The 16,189-nt window shown below is 45.3% G+C and overlaps 1 protein-coding gene across 15 annotated transcripts in view; it reads left to right on the top strand.

Moving 5' to 3' along the window:
• The window catches only part of LOC126922562 (transcription factor Sox-2), a 359,193-nt gene that overhangs the window by 167,616 nt on the left and 175,388 nt on the right, over positions 1 to 16,189 (top strand). For 2 of the 15 annotated variants that reach the window (XR_007712835.1, XR_007712834.1), the window contains exon 7: positions 7,700 to 7,830. The exons of the other annotated variants lie outside the window; for them this stretch is intronic. The gene's annotated coding sequence lies outside the window, so the exon portion shown is untranslated. The remainder of the gene's footprint in view (positions 1 to 7,699; positions 7,831 to 16,189) is intronic. 15 annotated transcript variants of the gene reach the window in all.

Genomic DNA, 16,189 nt, shown 5'->3' with positions numbered 1-16,189 from the left:
TCTATACATCTCATTTCTATGGTGCCTTTTTGTAATCACGTGAAAGTAGTATTGAATGATATAAAATTTGATATAGCTACTTAAATCCAATTAATGGTGTAAACGTTATAATAAATAAAGCGGTGTATATAGCTATTACACGTATATCAAGTTTGATTATTCTGCAAAGTTCATGATTGAATTTTAATTAATAATATTTAGCTGATTATCGAAGCTCGAGTAATACATCTATTTACTTTACTATATATGGAGACACGGTGTCGACTTTGATAGATAACGACGCAATGAGAAAATGACCTTACATTGAGCAATAAAAAATATCGAAAACGAAGAGAAGATGACTCGAGTAACAAAGTCCTTCCTCAAGCTATTTTCTTATTTATACCGTCATTTCTTATAGAATATCTCCTCTGATTCAAATAACCCTTGTCCTATCTTCTAACATTCCACAATCATCAGCTGACTCAATGATTATCTATCTCGTTATCTATTAATGATAACGTTAAATGACAAGGCGAATCTTTATCATCGAAGTGACGCATCGTTAAGAAGGTTCCGATAAATCGAAAAACGCACGATGTGGATCGCGTAAGGGAAACTCCCTCGTCCGATATAGTTTTCTATATCGGTAACACGGCCAAGTTATTGAATCAACGCTATTGTAGACGTACACCGTGGCCACACCATGCGACACGAGTAGTAGGACGACCGGTAAAGAGGCATGGGACCGTGACTACATGAGACGATCATGGCATTCAATGTACTCACGCCGCGGCTCATTGTGCCCCACTTGACTTTATTGTCGGGGCCCTTTTGTGCCATTTCGTCCTCTCTTCCTCGCTCTCTTTATCCCCATCATCGGGGTCGTCCTATTTTCCCCGTGTCGAGCGAGACAGAACGAGACTCCGACACCCGCGATTACTTTTACTCTCGGACACTGCTTTCTTTTGTCCGGTTAATTATCCCTGTTTCGTGCGCGTTAACTATCGGCCGAGATTTCTCAAACTGCCTTCGAATCTGATGACATAGGGGATTGAACGTTTGATGAGGTGTAAAAGCAACGCCTTGTGTGTAACTCTTTGGCAATGTAGCTTGTGGGAGACTCGAGCAAAACGTTAAGGATTTGTTGCATTTTTGGCAAAGGATGGAGAAGATATATTTTTTATGCTTTATAGGGAATAGCATTAGTAATTTCACTACGTAGAATGACGTGGGTATTGAGACAGTTAGTACTTGTTACATTTGTCGGCAAACTCGAACGTATTTATCGCACGCTCGATGCATCGTTAATAATAAAAGCATTTAATTTGTATGAAATATCAGTAGATGTGTTAATATGTATAGTAATTATTCTTCTAGTTATTCTTCGTGATAATTATTTTCTAAACTGTCCGTTCCAAATTCCTTGTCTTTATTGCACGCTACACGTGTCCATTTTTCAAGCGATTCGCGATGGAGCCCGGCAACCGATGGAAATTCCTGGTTCGTGAATGCATTGGTAATCTAAATAATTACAGACGTATTTTGTAAAACATCGACTGCGTGCATTTCTACGGATAGAGCCCGGTTGCTACATTAACCCCGTGTCATGTAGCAGTTGTACCGTATTCCTTGATTTTTTTTCTACAGCGAGTTGCACGTGCGTCCGACAGGTATCTATCTATTCGGGTTTTTGTTCCGTGGCTCGCGTTTTCCATATTTCGCTTTCGTTGTCTTCTCGACCGGAGAAAAAAGCCTTGCCGCGTTGCACGCTGCGTTCAATTTTTTATTTTACAATACGTGACGTTTTCGGTGCGGAATGAAAGGGTCGTGTCTGCCGCTGCCACAGTTCGAAAAAAAAACCCAGCTTCGAATTTGTCTCATTGTCTTCTCTACATACCTATGTTCGTACCACGGCTAAATCAACGATCTCCATCCTCGCACTTTTCTCGTTAATTTTCGCGATAACGGCCGCATCTATGTATGTCCTTGTGCCCGTAAACGAAGCAACACACTAGCGCGAAAAAATCGTCCACGAGGGGTGTGGTTCACCCTTGTCCATCAACGCGGTCACGAGTAGCCCCATAGGCGCGTCTTATAGCGCCTCATAGGGTGGAACTACCATGGGGCATAACCGCGTTGCTAATCCGGCGCATAGTTTATACGTCATTAAACCTTATACATCGAAGGGTAGTCGTCAGAGGTGGAAGGGTGGCATGCGAAGAATCCGCGGACGTCACGACGTATATTGCCGCCTACGGCAGTGGTGTGCGCCGCCTTTTCTATCAGAGGGTGAAGGGGGTGGTGGTTGTGGTGTTGCTAGCAGGGCAACGCACAACCCTCCAGGGAGAGCTGTCACGTCGAATCATCCCCCGGAGATATGACAGAGGCCTTCTACTGACGACGAGGGTGACGTCGATCGGCGGTCGACCCCGAAATCGAGATTAAATGTCCATCCACAGTCCCCTCCCCCGCGGCCGCCTCCTACCCTTGCCGCTACTTTGTACACGAGCTCCGTGGCGATTTGTTACGTATTTTTCGGAAAATTTGTCGTTACCACGAGCGATTGTTTAGAGGAACGGAGACTCCGCGAAGATAGGCTCCTCGAGTTCTCCCATGGAGAGTTCTCGAGTTCTCTATGTACCATATAAAGAAATTCTTTAGGAAACTCATAATTATCGATTCACAGACGACGTATCGTGAAATGGAAACCAAAATTTTCCGCAGAATTTACGTATGTCAGCGTTTTATAGGTGTCTATCTAGGCGATAGTGCATGACAGCATACAGTATCGTTGATATATCATTGATATATTCTGAGGAAAGTCAGCTTCAAGCGATTCTATTTGAACCTAAAATTTCTGCTTAATAATGTTCGGAACAACGAAGAATGCACAGTAGAGAAAGAAAATTTCTTATCTAATTTCCTAAAACCGTGACTAACAACACATACTACTTACTATATTATATTTTATGCTGTGTAAGACAGTTTTAATCACTCGTTTTTCATCGAACAGTCGTTTCTTCGTTTCACGTACGGAGGAAGACCGCTCTATGATTTTAGTCGAGGGGGTGGAAAGAAGGAAGACGGTATAGCGGCGGAGGGGGTGAAAGTATGGAGAGAGGTTGAGCGAGGAAGACCGTGCAAAGGGCATCATTCTAATTGCCCCGGACTTCCTTTCATCCCCTTTGTGCGACCCTCGGGTGCGCTTCCTCATCCACCCTCTCCCTCGACCTCCCTTCACCGTCCACGCTCACCCCTCCTCCGGTACCGACGGCTCTAAGTCATTTCTGCGATTAATTTTTCCTTCCAATTTGCACGCGGCAGTAATTAAGGGGCTGGGGGCGCAGTACATCATCCGGCGTTTCGCCGATGCTACGGTTAAGGGGGTTGGTTTCACTGTTCGCGGAGCAGACCAGCCTTCTTCGAAACAATGGCGGCTGTCTTGAGTGGTGAGATAGGATTTCGAGACTCGAAAATCCTCGTGTTATCCCGTTGGATAAATATGGCCTGCCCTGAAATTGTACCTCCGAATTTTCATCCCTCTTAACGATCACGAAATTGTTATAAATTGGAACTAATTACTACGTCAAGCGCTTTAGTATTTTCGTCAGAAATTTTGAAACATTCTATGTATATCGCGATCTCAGCATCTCCAACACGGTTCACGTCTCCTTCGTCCAAGGAGACAGAGTGATTCCGAGGAAAAATATCGTCGATTTGAAGTTGACTCCTGGAACTCGGAGGATCTACTACGGCGGCGGCGGCGGCCCTTCGAGGTGTTTAATAACGATAATGCCCGAGATAGGGTGGTTTCGAGGGTGGCTAGGGGGTAGTACACCGGGTCGGGACTTGGTTCATTCACGAGCTCGCTCGTTCGTGCAGAGTTCTTCCCCGTGAATGCGCTGAATGCCTTGCTGCCGCTTTCTCTTTCTCCATCCCTCCCGCCGGGACCGCCTCGTTTTTCTCTTTTTTCAACGACTTTGTGCCACGCCGTGCATCCATCTCTCTGTAGCTTCGGCCGTGTTTGCGTTTATGGGCTTATCGCTATCTTTAAGAACCACCGGCGACCGGAAGTATTGTCTGCCATTCTGGTAGGTTCCGTCGTCGAGGCCAGTCTTCCATGTGTCTTCGATAAAATAAGAGTAAACACGCACGATAAACACAGACCACAAAACATGTACGTGTAACGTGTACCTTCACGGAGAAAAAAGTCGAACGCGAACCGAAAAAAGGGGTAAATCACGCGGACGAGGATGAAAAAAGCCACCCTTGACCTGCTCGTCAGTGAAAGACACGTCGGTGTGAAATGGAGCAGCCGAAAACCGTACAAGCCTCGGCTAAATGAAAGCGTCGGGACCCATCACAATTAAGTGACGATCCCATCAAAATCGGGAAGCGAGTACCCGCGAAACCGCGGTCTTGTAACGTACGAGTGATAATGCAGATTCCTGGTATAATCTGGCTTCATGTGCGTGTGGAAGCGGAGCCTGTGAGCCTTGTTGTTACGACTTTCGCAGTAACTAGAGGGGGGATCCCGCGTTTTACGATACACGACTGGTACACCGGATTTCAGCGTGCGAGCGAGCAAACGCAGGCAGAAAGGGAGAACACAGAGTTCCTCTGGCTGTTGGAAATCGACGAAGCGGTGTGTCGGCTAGCGGGGAGCTGGATTTTCCCCGTGTGTCTGTCGGTACGTCCATCCGTTCGTTCGTTCGTTCGTTCGTCTGGCTGACTGGTTGGGTGGTTGGCTGGTTGGCTGGCTGAGTTTGCTGCCGTTGCATCGAAACATGTAAGTCCAGGAGGGCAATAATAGATCCCACAATGCCACGCGAGCTTTTCAGGGCCTCTCGTGGGTGGTGTGGGATGTAGGTGGAACGTCGGACGGGTTAGGAGGGGGTGGTTGCCGCTAGCGTGGCCTACGAGAGGGGATGGAAACGAGGTAGCTCATCAACTAATGGCCCGGACCGGAACTGAACTACCTTCTCGTACGGACTCGTCTACGTTGCCCCCGTGTGGTGCACGTGTGTGCATACGTCTGTGGATCCACGCGTTCTCTCCTTCTCTTTCTCTCTCTCTCTCTCTCTCTCTCTTTCTCTCTCCATGACGCTTTTCGTTGATACTCTCTGCCTCGCGGAACCCTTTTTCTCGCTCGTACACACGCTCGTGCCATCCATCCGTCTCTTGCGTCGCGGCGCTCGTCGCGACGAATAGATACAGTATGTTCGTCTTGCACGACGTCTACCAATCTGGATTGCACACGTGCTACTTCATTTTGGATGTTTAGCGTTATTGCTGGATAAACCGCCTCTGGCGATGTTTCACTTGCGCGGAGAGAGGCAAGTGGTTCAAACATTCGTGAAATCTCGTGTGGGACGGTAAGCATCCTCGTGTAGGTTTTCTTTGGCTCTTCGTGCTAATATAAATAATGGCCATTTCAGATGCATGGAACCGCGCAGGATTAACTGTGTTCTTTATGAAGATCTTTAACTTTCATCTTCTCTTCGCTATCTTATTTTATGAAAATTCTTCGTAGGAAACTAAAACGAAGGTCCTTTCGTATTTTTCTCAAACTTAAGACATTTTCTGGCGATAGAAACATACGATTCGATCGGTTATAGTCAAAAGCTACATCGAATTGATCCAAGGTCCTGAAGCTTCGGCTGTAATGGATGTACCGCTGAAAAATACGTGTTCCTCGCTACGACACGATGGACGAATGATAGAATAAGATTCAATGATCAGGGGTGATCCCATACAATGATCTGGCATAGCGGGTCGTGCCTGGCATAACTAGATCACGTCAAGATAAAGTCTATCGTAAATAGAGTTCGTTGTTTGCCAGGTCACAGGACAGGAGGCCGCATTAGAAGAAGGAGAAAACAAGGAGCGCCTGGATGAGAGGGTGGAAAGGACGAGAAAGGAGAGTCCTGATGGAAGGACGCAGCGCGTGAGAGTAGGACGATGTACGGAGAGAATGGAGCTGATCAATATTCATGGCCCGCTTGTAGGGTGGTTCCGAGTAAGTCAGAGGATGGATTTATGCGAATCCTTCCTTCCGATTCACCCTGCAAGAACGAACCCTTTTTCTTTGGTATCGCGATTCCTTTGAGCCTTTGCGCAACGAGAGGACCAGCTTCCGTTACGGTCATCCGACGTTAACGCTCTTTTGCCCCGTGTTGTTTTTTCATCCACGGATAATTACGTTAATTAGCAGCCTGTAAGGCAGGTGAAACATACCTCTCGAATTTTTATTCCACATGAAAAATCGAAACGAAAAATCATACGTAACGATAAGAGTTTCTTCGTGTATTGTCCAAACTGAAGATATTTTTTAACAGGTTAGGACAATATACATAAGCGGATTGGATATGACTGAAAGAACGTAGTAGGGTTAATATCATTCCGAATCGTTAAAGATCACCGCGATCGTCGTAGATGACGCGTAACGACCAGTCCAGGAGTCATCGCCGCGTCCATCGAGATCGTTCGAAGGGTGACTTCAACCCTTTCGCCGTGAAACTTTAAGCGAACGATCAGGGTTAGGGCCGAGGAGTTTTTAACGCTTCGAGAGTTGCCATGGCAACAATGGTAGGCCGTTATTAATCCCCGACGAGAGCGGCGAAGAATAGAGGAACGAAGGGAGAGAAGGAAAGAGGGCAGGAGACAGCAAGGGAGAAGATTCTCCCCAGTTCTCTCTTGTAGCTTCTGATCCTCTCGTTCTCTATCTCCCTTTCCACCACGTGAATTATTCCGTCTCGTTCCAGAGGTGTCGAAGACGAAGGAGGAAGAGAGAGGTGTCGACTGGAATTAGGAGAAGGCTCCGTCATTATAGTCCCATCATTCACTTTTCTTCTGCTTGTCTTCCTTCCTCTTTCTCTGCCGACTTAACCTTGGCACGATGCTTACCTTCTCTTGACCATATCTTGCCTTCGCCATTTTTTTCTCTTCTCCTCTTCATCCTCTTCTTCTTTTCCTTGGCTTCTAACCTATCATTGTTGCCGGTGTACAGCCATGGAATCTTTAACCGAGTTTCAGCTTAGTCAATAGCGAATATTATAAGTTCTATCTGACAACGTCCGCTGTCGCGAAGACCGTGAAGGAAACGCGAATAGTCGAGCCTCTCGTAAATTTCTACCTGTTCTAATCACAAGTAGAAAGCGTCCCGTCTCTTGAGGCTATGGCTACAGTGGATATGTGTTTTAATGAATGAAACACCTGAACGCCGAAATGCATTCACGCGTAAGAATCCATGTACAGGGTGGCGTAGAAGAAGTTCACCGCTTTGTCTTTAACCTTAGATGAAACAATATAGGTATATATTTTTCAACGATAATTCGTTCAATTATTTCAATCAGGTGAGACATGATCTCTAGTTTCTTCACGAATATGTGCCTCTGCAATAATATTTTTCATAACATTTATATACAATAGTTGGCTTGTGTCACTTTCTCAATGTTCAGACTAATATTATCAACACCTCAGCCAGTGGGAGCAACGAAGCTTCCAACGCGATCTTCTCTTCCTCGATTTTTGTCTTGCTTCGATTCATAGAATCTCGCTGAATCTTTCGCTTGTACCATCGATTTAGAACCACAGCGTATACTTGATCGTTCTCACGTACTCGTGTTCGTCACACCACGCATTCACTGTAACCATAGCCTAACGCGTGTCTAACGATAGAACAGAGAAGAAGCTGTCTCATTGAATCTTCCCGCAGCTCGGAACCGTGAAAAGTCAATTCGAAGAAGAGGCTGGCTGGCATCGATCGGAAACGAAGCGCGGGAACACGTGTTCGCGGACACCCACGTGAAAAATTGCGATAACGTCCAACGGCAGGGAAAAGGAAGGGTGAGAAAGCGGCAGGATATCTCTTCAAATATTCACGACGGCGCGTACACGTCATCGTCGGTCCGCTCTATGGTCACACGTCCGTGCTCGCGTGTGCACGCAAGTTTCTCTTTGGTTTTTCGCGGTATATCGCGTCGTTTCCTGTATCGATGCGTCGAGTTCCGCGTTCACGTGGAGGAGTTCATCGGAGACGAGCTTTGTTCGCCGCGCACACGCGCATGTGCAATAACGTGCATACGTTTGCACGCGTGTCAGTCGCATTTTCTCTCTCTCTCTCTTCTTCTCTCCCTCGCGTTTCCTTCCCCTTGCTTTCAGGATTTTTCTACCGATTCGGCGGCGTATTTTTTTTGTGCCTCTGGATTTTCCTCCACGACCGATCGACTCGCGTCCTCTCCGCGTGTTTCGTCAGCGCATAAAAGGTTATATACGAGCCGGTTGTCTTGCACACATCGCGCGGGGAACGCGCGTGTGGTCCGGGCGGGCGCGCGCTCACACCGCACGGAAAGAAAAGAGAAAAAATTCGAAGTCGAAGGCTCCGTGGCTCGTTATTCATCGACGTTCGGCTCCGGCTGTCAGGAGGCATTATTTACGGGTTTCGCGGCACAGCGAACTATTAATTCGGCCCGATGCAGGTGGTAAATGCGCGCCGACGATCCAAGCCGCGTTCCTCACCGCGAAAATCGGTTTCGAGGTTCTGACTCGTTAAGAGGACGCTGTCCTATCGTAATAAAAAAAAATCAAAGATTTTTGGCAATTATTCCTTTTAGGGGAGTCAGTTGATCTTGACATATGTGTCGTAGAAATCGTCCTGAGTAATCTTTAGAAAGTTCAAGCCATAGCTCATTGTTTGTTAACAAGTTGCTTGTTAACAAACAAGCTTGTAAAATACGAGAAAGTTGTAAATAAAAAATAAATTATTGTAAATAAAAAATACGAGAAGTTTGTAAAATATGACACTTATTTTTAACATTAGTAGATATACAACGATTCCCACAGAACATAGAAAATTTGCTTCGTTAGATAGCTTACAAATTCCAAAGCCAGTTTGATCGATTACGTAAATGGGAAGATACAAATATTGTTCTTGGAATTTACGCGGTTAGATTAGCATTCGAATGATTTTGTTTAAGAATTTCGTCTATGAATCATCTAATTATTGAGTGTTTTATATGGCAACTCAGGTATCCTGATTACCAAACAAGGTTAGTTAGTACAAAGTGAATTTCAATAACGTTGACCTTGGTGTATGCCCACAGCAATGTCCTTCCATGGTGACCTTTAGAAGCTTTAGGCATCGATCATTCTTCGCTGAGAAGTTATTGAAAAAAGAAATATAAGGAACACGAAGCTCGTCCTTAGCGCGAGAGAACGTGAAACGATCGAAACAGTGTGTAACATCGTTTTCCAAATTTACGTATTTTGTTAATACTTCACGATTTTTTTTTACAAATCATTGTGTTATAAATTATCATGTTTCACGTGGTTACCAAAGTTATAATCCTGTTGGAAGATTCAATGGATGCTTGAAATCTGTTTCACGCTATTTAGCTTCGAAAATCAAAATCAACGTACAAGTATGATATCCAAAGAACGCAAAGGAGGAACACGAAGGAGAAACAGAAAGTCGAAGTAGCCGACTGTCGACATAAGGCTGTTAAGCAGACACAGTTCCCAAAAACAAATAGAGCGAAAGGACTTGAAAGAAATTATCGAGACAGCGGAGCATCGAAATGAACGACACTGTCGGCTAATAAAAACGAAGTATTCGATTCTATTAAACGTCGACTCGAGGGGAGGAAAGTCCTGTACGTGGCGCTTTGGAATATCTCGGGAAAAAGAACGCGTCGACAGACAGTTTCTCCGCTCGTCCCCTCGATTGATTACTGTGCAAGCCGTGGATGGGTAGGAGAGTGGAGCGATTTTCGCAGGAAGTATCGGCCGGAAGGCGGGATACGCTTTGAAATGCGAAAGACGTATTCCACGACCATCGTGGGAGGAAAGGAGAGCGATATTTCCTATTTCTCTCTTTCTATCTTTCTCCTCTCTCTCTCTTTCTCTCTTTCTCTCTTCTCTCTTTCTATCGAGGCGGCAGCTCTCACGGAGTAACGTTGATCTAATAACGGGACAAACGTCGCGCGAATCGCATCCCGGACGGGATTTCATTTCCTCTGCCGTAGGATGAGCGGCCGTGAGCGGGCGACGCCGGCTATACCGCGCGAACCAGAAGAGGGAAACAGGGAGGACAGAGAGGAAGGATCGATCCTTCTGCCGCGCAAACCCCGTCTTTCGATAGCGTCGCCTCCAGCTAGTTGTCGAACAAAGCGTCCCGCCGATTCGTGCAAGAATTCGCTCGACAGCCGCTTAGACTGTGAAACGCGTGTTATGTAGCGACTGAGGGACGCGTCCTCCGGATTCACCAGGAAACTTTCGATTCTCTACGCTCGCCTACCTTGCCTGACACTTTGGGAAATTGCTTGGCGCGCTGGAATCTCTTCGGTTGCCGCGAATCTTCGATTAGCGAATTCTTTCGCGGTTTTGTGCGAGAGAGAAACAGGCGGATGCTTTGATCCTTATCTTGAGCATCGAAACGCGTATACAAATTGTATATTTTTCAAGTAATTCACGACGAAGTTCGTAAAACGTTGATAATTATTGGTCTGTGAACGAGCAGTAATTTAAGTAAACGTATCATTAATTTATAAGAATAAGAATGAGAAATAAGGTTGAGAATGATCAATAATTCAAGTATCGGTTTTCTTATCAAATTTTCATTTCGAAGACATAGATCGACGTAAAAATGTGCAGAGAAGTCGGAGAGTCCAAAACGGTTCTACGATATTCTCATAAAAATATAGAAACTTTTTAAAACTTGCCAATAAATGTGAAACGTTCCACTACGTTTGCTCGGATAGAGAATCAAATTAATTTCCAACAACTTCCGTTAGGGAATTATTCCAGTGGAATTTCGTTAGGAAAAAATGTCAAGGATTAGTCGGAACGGTGGTCGAAGGGTAAGAGGATGTAATCGCGAGAATAACGCATTAGGACTCGCGACTGGCGGGATGCAGCGGCCGGGTTTCACGGATGAACGAGGGCGCCGGGCGTCGCACCGCCGGAAGTGCGTCTAATGCATCCGTCTGGGGTCACGCGTCATCTCGCTTCCGGCACGGCCATTACCTTCGGTAAAACGTTTCGCAGAGGGGAATCACCACTTGTGCCACCTCTTCTAGGGTTTCTCCTCGCCGATGATTCAGGGTCTCCGACTTATTTCTGCCTTTAACCAAACTAACCTTTTATTATTACACATACTTCCAACCATCCAACGACCTATCTGAGTGCACAAATAGAAAATAAAAAGAAAGAAAATGGCATAGAGGGAAGGGAAATTAGAAAATTTGATCGAACGATTGATCGTTATCGATTCGACGAAGAAAGAAGATGTTGTGAAGTTGTTTGAGACGAGACAGAGAGTCGAGAAAGGAGCGAAGACCTGGAGTTACTCGAGCGAGTGGAACTCCATGGGATTAGAGAGCGTAGAATGGTGGCCGCGTCGAAAAAAGATCCACTTGAAGGAACGAGCCAATGGGACAAGAGCCCCTTTACCTTACGAGATTGGTCGGAGCATTGTTTTAAGGGAGGCCCGACGCATGCGTGATCCCATGCGTGGGAGGACCGACCACAGTCCACGGCTCACGCTACCAGATGATACTCTCGACCATAACAAAATCCCGCGGACCATTTCTGGGACCGTCGCTGCTCGCTTTGGGCCTTATCAGCCATTTACTTGCTGCTGCATCGAGTAATTTGCGAATTTCAATCTCTTGAAACTGATATTCAGCGCTCTGTATTCGTTAGAAATTCCTCTTTGACGTCTGTGGTTGGTGTTTCAAAATTTTTACAAAAATTCTCCGACCGATGAGTAAACTCGTAAATTCGAATCTTTTGAAACAGATATCATTATTTTTAGAGGAGCAACTGTATGTCGATTTGTACTTTTCTTTGAAAGTTTAAGGATCTATCAGAGCAAACGTGAAATTGGTGTAATTCCAACACCTGTTGTGTTGTCACGAGCGTGTCGTTGTTACGTATCGTGCCATAACCGCAAGGTTCGTAACGATCCTCTACTCGTTCTTGTTGTCACGAGCAATTGAGACGCAAATGACGATTGAGAGACATATATCAATTAAAAAAAAAAATAATATCAGTTATTTTGTTTAATACATATAGTCGTACTTCATCATTGATCTTGTTTAAGTAACTACTTCAAGAAAAACTCTATATTTTTATTTATGTATATCCGTGACCTAGGGACTAATATTCTAAATAAGGAGAGATCTATATTATTGTATCCTTGAATATACATTGTGTTTTGGATTACAAGGTCTAGAAACAAAGGAACTAATGAATAGATTTCTATTTATGTCCTTTGTAGCCTTTAGCTAAAGCTATAAGGTTGACTTTTTTGGTAATTCATAACTTTTGCTATAAATATATGAACGTGCTCTGTATTTTTCTATTGTATTGTAACATTAAGAGAGTAATGATCTGGATCAGCATAAACTTATATATTTATACCGTCATTTATTTCAATATATTTTTCTATTACAAATTCATGCACTCGTTCTTCTATCAGTCAAACTCAACAGATCTTAATGATCGTTCGTTTATTAAACAATTGATGTCTTACGTTTGTCGATAACGAGCGATTCTATTACATTCGCCCTATTATTTTCATTAATTCCCTATTTCTATTACATAGAGTGTACGGATCTCGACAAAACCTACACTTCGGAATATTCGCTAATTTAATCGTAAAAATGAAAATGAGAGTTGGAGGGAAAAAAGACTTTGATTCTCGGGGAAGATTAAATAGATAATTAATGGAAGTAAAAGTTCGAAGAAAAACGACTTCAGATTTTATCCCGGAAACGATTGACCACTCTAAGCTCCTCGAGCAATTTCAAACTAAAACTTCTCGGCCCTTAAGCCCTCGTTTCTTCGTAACGAGACTAATTAGCACCAGCAGCAATCCGATCGTAGCTTGAAAAATCAGCAGTCGATCAGCAGCGTCAAGGACGATGGTCAAACCATACCGTAGACCAAACTCTTAATCCCGTCTGCTCGATCGTTCTTACGCTACCAGGAACTATTTTCCTGGCGTAAGCTGACAAAAAGCCTGTCAAGAGGTAAATCGATAATCTTACCCGGTTTTTCGGAGCTTAACACATCCGCTGTTGCTTATTAGCGAAATCTCCTGGCGCGAGACAAAAATGAAAGAAATGTTGGTGAAAAAGGGAGATGCGGCGTAGATGGAAGAAACAGAGAGGAGAAGAGGGTGGATCGGCGGAGAAAGAAAGCTGCGGTCTTGAAGAGGAGAAAAAAGGTAAAGAAGAGAGAGCACCTGCCTTCAAAAAGGCCGCCGACTCGATCCGTGCCGCCATTGTTATCCATGGTGCACCATACCGCGAAACAAATACACCCATACAACAGCAACCAGCATAACTGCGGAAAAAAATCAGAGAGGTGAAGTGGCAACGTGGTCGGTCAGATTAGCACTGCTTAGCTACCACCTTTTGCAAGCTCGCGTCGACTCGGTGCTTGCTAACTATGTGCCCTGCACGGACGCAGGTTTCAGATTTTTCTCCGATTTCCTTCTGTTTCTTCCACTCCTTCATTTACGTACGCTCGCTCGTTGTTCCTTTCCTGGTAAATAAGTCGCTTCTTTTCCCCTGTGCAGGCCCTTTCACGGTGCCATTCCTCGTCGTAGACGACGTGCAGCATTGTATTTCTGTTTGCACGTGGTAGACATTGGCAGCAGGCGTTTAAGAACGGGTTAACCGACGGATTAATCAACGATCGGCAATTATTTTCATGTAAAAAATCGAAGGAGGTTGCGGGGTAGAAAGAGGGTGGGTTCGTGGATGGGTTAACGGGATTAAGCGACACGCATGAAAATCATCCAAGGCGTTTATTGTTCCGTTGTAAATAATGGTCGCGGCCCCTGGTACACAATGGCGGAGACCGAACCCGCGAAGATTAAGCGGCATTTTCGCGTGCGGGGGCGAGACTGCTCGAGCAGGAAATAACCAACGAGAAAGAACGAAGGAAGCTGGAAAGTAAGGGGCGGAGGGGGCTCCGCTTGGCGTTTGTTTAAATTCGAGCGACTTCCGTGGCCTGAATGAGCCCGACTTTTATGCATTATGCGTTGGCCCGCACGAAAAATCCACGTGGTGACACGGAAACGCCGGGGGTGGAAAGAGGGCGAAGAAAAAGGGAAAGAATGGTGGAGAACAGAGGAGCGCAAGGAAAGAGAAATTTGGAGAGAGTGCCCAGTCGCTCTTACGATGAACGATAAAAGATTTCACTCGGCTTGCTACCCGCTCCCGGCTGCCGTGGCTGGCTGGGCTCCGGTTCTGGCGAAATTTCGTCGAGAGTGGTCTCCCCGGGTGAGCGGCAGGGGCGGAGGGCAGGTGAAAAACGCGCGGAGGCAAAAAAAGGGGTAAAAAAAGGAAGAAAGGCAAAAAAAAAAAAGGAAGGAAAAATATATAGCCGGGCGCAGACACACGACGCCGTATAGGTACTTAAAAAACAAACACCCACACAGAGGCAGCGCGGACGGAGAAAAAAATCGAGCCGGAGCCATTCAACGGCGAACGAAACAACAATTCGGTCGTCCAATTAATCGCGAACAACGTGCGCCGAGAAGAGAAACGCGCGATTCGAGAAATCGAATGGGCCACGCCGAGCCGCCAATTTTTTTGCTCCCGCTGAATGGACCAATCTACAAGGATCCTGGACGAAATCTGGGCTGATTTTTTTCTCGCCACCCTCTTATACCTTAACCCTGGCTGCGCCGAAATTCTCTCCGTTGCATCTGTGTTGGTGCACAGCAGCGTTTCAGAAGCTAGAGAAATCTCAAGCTTTTTAACTCGTCGCCGAGATTAACAACCCCCTATATCGAGTATACGCGGAGAACCGGAGAGAGAAAGAGGGCCAAGGAACCATTCAGGAACCTTCGCCGTCGAATTCTTCGACTCTTAGTCGACTTCCTTTCCCTCCGGCGCGCAGCTATCGCGCTGCTCTTTTTATCATTCACCACGATATTTCCACGGCGTGTTCTCGTGGAGGATCCCGAGGAGAGGGTGGCGGAAAGATAGACGAGGACGGGACATTAATAAGCGTAATATATTAGGGAGTCCTTTGTGAGATGCGAGCGTCTTTCAGCGGCGCGTCAAGCCGAATCCTGGCGGGCCGAGTATCACGATGAAAGGAGAGACAGAGGGAGAACCCTCTTCGCCCCTCGAAGGATAGACGAAGAACGACAGTTTGATGATGAAGAATGAGAGGAGGAACGAAGGAGGAGGAGAGGGAGAAAGAGAGAGAGAGAGTGTAGGAGAAGGAGAAAGCTGATCCGCGGTGTGCAAGTTATGTATGCGCGCGAAGAGCCCAACGGGATTCAAAACCACCCAGCATCCGGCCTCGAGACAAATGTGTTCCATGGCGCGAGACAAAACGCGTGACGACTCGTCGTCATTCGTTAAGCCGTTTTCAGGCTTGAACGGCGACAGAAGTAGGGGAAGGGAAGGCTATGTTCGAAACCAATGAAATCTCTGGTGAAAGACACCTCCTTCTGCATTCCTTCTTCGGGGCCGCGTCATTACTCAAGAGGAATACGTGTCGCGAAGGACATTCCTCGCGGCCCTTTCAGAAACCTGTCGAAGGGGATTTCAGCCGGAGACGCGAGCATCCGCGTGGGCAGAATACATTTCGTACGATGCTAGCTCGACCAACCGGCCACTGTCGTCGTTGCTTCCCAACGTAACGCCACCATTTTCGTAATATTTCACCAAGTTCCCGGCGAATATTGCGGAAAGTTTCTAACGGAACGTAGTGAAAGATACTTTTAAAATTTGGTTATAACAGATTCGATATGCGTATTGAAATATAAATACTTGAATAGGTCGGAAGTAATGGAAATAAGGATTGTATCGAAATTGTCTATCGTTATATCCCTAAGAAAGAGAAAAGTAGTAGTCCGATATATTTAATTCTTGTTGAATAGATTTCAATTTTCCGTAACATAATACACGTTGTATTATACGGTTGCCGTGAGCGTTAATCGTAATTAATTCAACTATATCACGAAGTCGTAAAAATTGTCCTATAAAGAGTAATACGTTTCTTTGATATGATATTTTTCATAATGTATATATAATCGTAGATACCTTTGTAACAATTACATAATGAATATTTTTTTTTACAAAAAAGAAGAAAGAAATTGAAATACATTGAACAAAAAAGAATAAAACGAAAGCTACAGTATTCTGCCGATTTCCTGAAAAAATACAAATGCCTACAC

The sequence above is a fragment of the Bombus affinis genome, chromosome 12 (genome assembly GCF_024516045.1).
Source record: "Bombus affinis isolate iyBomAffi1 chromosome 12, iyBomAffi1.2, whole genome shotgun sequence".
Taxonomy (NCBI): Eukaryota; Metazoa; Arthropoda; class Insecta; order Hymenoptera; family Apidae; genus Bombus; species Bombus affinis.
Note: the sequence above shows the minus strand (reverse complement) of the source record. Positions and strands in the feature narration are given on the sequence as shown.